Consider the following 4,073-nt stretch of genomic DNA (forward strand, 5'->3'; position numbering starts at 1 on the left):
CGCATACTAAAAGTTACATGTTTTTTTTCTCTGACTTTGTATGACTTTAAAACAGTGCAGTACTGCAAATTTGCCCTTATTGAATACAAAATGTATTTTGGTAAAATGCTTATTTTCTTGAATTTCAACATTTCCCTATTCCTATGGTGGAAAATAGCCAAATTCCCATAGAAACAAAATATTCTTATATGTATCTTCAAACTTAACACTTATTCCATCTAACGGACAAACATTTAGTCTGAAACTAGTTGAAATCTTGCAATTTTCATTTTTATTAAGTATTACAAGTCTAATAACGCAACTTAAATCAAATTTTACAAAAAACACAATTTTTCAAATTTCTACTCTAAAAGTTACATGTTTTTTTTCTCTCACTTTGTATGACTTTCAAACTGCAAATTTGCACTTATTGAAAAAAAAAAGTATATTTTGGTAAATGTTTATTTTCTCAAATTTCAACATTTTCCAAATTCCTAAGGTGGAAAATAATCAAATTCCCCTAGATAAAAAAATATTCTTCAAACTTAACACCTATTCCACCCAACGGATAAATATTTAGTCTGAGATAATTGAAATCTCACAATTTTCATTTTTATCAAGTATTGATTACATGTCGCAATATACAAACTAATACTGAAAAAAATCACATTTTATAAAAACTGCAAATTGAAAAACTTTCCTCAGAATGTTTCTTTGTATCACAATGAAACAGTGCTAGTGCAATACTGCAAACTTGCACTTATTGAAACAAAAATGTATTTTTGATAAATGTTGATTTTCTTACATTTCATCATTTCCCTAATACTATGGTGGAAAAATTCCACCAGGAACAGCATTTTCTGATACAGGATATCTTAAAAAACAAAAACTGTAAAATTTGTCAGACTTTGAATGACTTTAAAACGGTGCACTGATTGAAAAAAAAGATTGGATAAAAGTTGTTGTTTTTTTATTAAATTTCAGCATTTTCCAGATTTCCTAAGGTAGAAAATGAAACTGGTCGAGATTCCTACCCTATACCCATACATGCATAAGAGACACACTCAATCATACTTTCTATATAAGTACAGGGTCTGGCTCTCTGAATCCAAGGGACTCCCTCCCTTGATCATAATATGGAGAGAGTTGAAATCCGTACTTAATACATGTAACCATATATGCAATTGCATTGTATGAACCGATGAGTACAGGTATACTCATGTTCATGACCTAATCCAAGGTTCACAACATGCTGATGGAAATTATTGAAATACCAAAGGCAACTCTATAATTATATACACATATATATGCTAATTACAACCAGATTTGCTTTGTATCATTCTTGATACCGGAAAGAATGAGAACAGACTGGGGATACATTAGCAATATTACTTTGAATAAGAAAAGTTTGCCTTAATTGCTTAAATATCAAGCTGAACAATACATGACTCTTGTATCTTTATGAAAAAAATATCAGGGAGTACATAGCTGCTTTTATCTGCTTGTCATTCCATCCTAGGTCAAGGTCAGGGGTCAATGGTCAGATTTGTTGTGAGAGTCATACATTTTGTCCATTGAAGATATTGTAATAAAATTTAAGGAACATATGTACATCTTTAAATTGTACTATTAGGAATCCATTTACCCACAGGTACATAAATAGTGTACTAGCCTCACCTATAATAGACTTGTATCTGTACATTATGTACGTACACATGTTTTGTAAGCAACACAATACTTGAATGGTCCCTAGATGATATACAGATTACGGCTGGAATGTAACAAATTATTCAGTCAGATGTCAGTTAATTAACTGCTCAAGAGCTACCAAATAGTATCGTAAGGTGTCTGACAATAATTCCAAACTGTGTATTCTAACCACTGAATTATTTCAAAAGATTCGTCTCATTACAGCGAAGCGATAGTAATGTGCTGTTATGTTATATATTACTTAGCTTGCGATCTGAACCGGTCACGTCATGCACGGGGAATGATAAATATATCCAGCATAAATAATTAACGGTTGAATACACAAATTAATACTATAATGCATATATTATAAGATTGTTATTATGTCCCGAAAACAAAGTTTGTGGACATGTTGTTTTTGCCCCGTTTCTTATTATTATGAAGTCACCCCGAACGAAGTCGGGTGACTTGTTATTGTTCCGTTTCTTACTTATTCTTATTCAGTCACCCCGAACGAAGTCGGGTGACTTATTGTTATTGTTCCGTTTCTTACTTATTCTTATTAAGTCACCCTGAACGAATTCGGGTGACTTATTGTTATTGTTCCGTTTCTTACTTATTATTAAGTCACCCCGAATGAAGTCGGGTGACTTATTGTTATTGTTCCGTTTCTTACTTATTATTAAGTCACCCTGAATGAATTCGGGGGACTTATTGTTATTGTTTCGTTTCTTACTTATTATTAAGTCACCCCGAATGAAGTCGGGGGACTTATTGTTATTGTTCCGTTTCTTACTTATTATTATTGAGTCACCCTGAACGAAGTCGGGTGACTCATTGTTATGTTCTGGTTCTTATTTATTATTATTAAGTCACCTCGAACGAAGTCTGGTGACTTATTGTTATTGTTCCGTTTCCTACTTATTTAGTCACCCCGAACGAAGTCGGTTGACTAATTGTAATTCTTCCGTTTCTAACTAATCGTTATTATTTTATTATTATTCCGCCGTAAAAGTTTCCGCGCTTAATCTCAGGAGCTATTAATGCGATTCTTATCATACTTTGCAGATATAATCAGTACAATTTGTATTTGTGCATCTGACTCTTATTTTTCCGCGCCAACCTTCTGAGATGGCCGCCGCTGCTGCTTCAGATTGGCCGAAATCATATTCAGTAACAACATTCGTTTTGACGGAACATAATGAAACTTGGTGAAAGGGATGATAACGTCACAGCGCTCGTTTTTGACGGTGGTCAAATGCAGGCTTTTGATTGGTCGAAATTAAAATATCGTCCAATTTTGATGAAATTTGCTATGTAGGTATAGTATGGCACTACAAACACAACTCCGGTGTTTGTTTTGTAAAAAAACAAAATGGATGTCATTTCCTCGCCTCTGATTGGTCAAAATTTCCATTGCAATTCTAGTTATTAATATTATTATTCCGCCATTAAAAGTTTCCGGGACTAATCTCAGGAACTACTCATGGGATTGGACGGTCAATTGCATTGATTCATATATGTATTATATAATTTAGTAATAGACATAGTATAAATGTATTTAAGATATTGAAGATATGCGATTTTTTTTATTTATTTATATTGTCTTTGTTTTGCAAGGAAAGGGGGAAAACTATTGACTTATTAGGAGCGACATATGTTTTTGTTCACAAAAACAAACACTTTGCTTGTTCTATTGTTTTATTTCTTTTATCAAGATGACGTTTTTACATTGGGATATGGAAACACTTTCCGTCGCTTACTTACTTTGTATTGTGTCTTTTATTGTTTTGTTTTGTTTCCATAAACCAATAAAGGAAATACAGCGAAATACACAAAATGGAGCCAAAGTCTCTGGAGACCGTGGGTGAATCTTCGCAGATAGAATACACCGCCAAACTATGGGCGGCCGTTTTAGGATAAAATACATGAACTACTTAAGTGCAAAACCTTTTGCACTTAAGTGAAAAAAACTGGACATAATGGCAAAAAATCACATAATGGCAAAAACTTTTTCACTTAAGTGCAAATCTTTTGCACTTAAGTACTAAAAGAACTTAACGCAAAAATACGTCGTTTGTCATTATGTAGTCATCTTTTTACATTATGTACCTTCGCACTTAAGTACAAAAGATTTCCTCTTATCCCTATTGTCACAATGGATGGTTCCGTTTACCGATGTATTGCGCATGCTCCAGATGTCAAAATAGCGGCGGAGGTTGAGGCGATTCCGGTAGGCTCAATTAGACTTTTTCGGGAATGTTACTGCGATTATCATTGGAATTGTCATGTAGGAAAATTTGTGCAAACGTTGAAAGGCAAACATGGTGCATGGATTCACGACTGAAATACAATGGTTGGCAGCTTATTAATTCGCAAACTACACAGACTCGCGAGGGCCACGC

Source organism: Mizuhopecten yessoensis, unplaced genomic scaffold (genome assembly GCF_002113885.1).
Source record: "Mizuhopecten yessoensis strain PY_sf001 unplaced genomic scaffold, ASM211388v2 scaffold9385, whole genome shotgun sequence".
NCBI classification, from domain to species: Eukaryota; Metazoa; Mollusca; class Bivalvia; order Pectinida; family Pectinidae; genus Mizuhopecten; species Mizuhopecten yessoensis.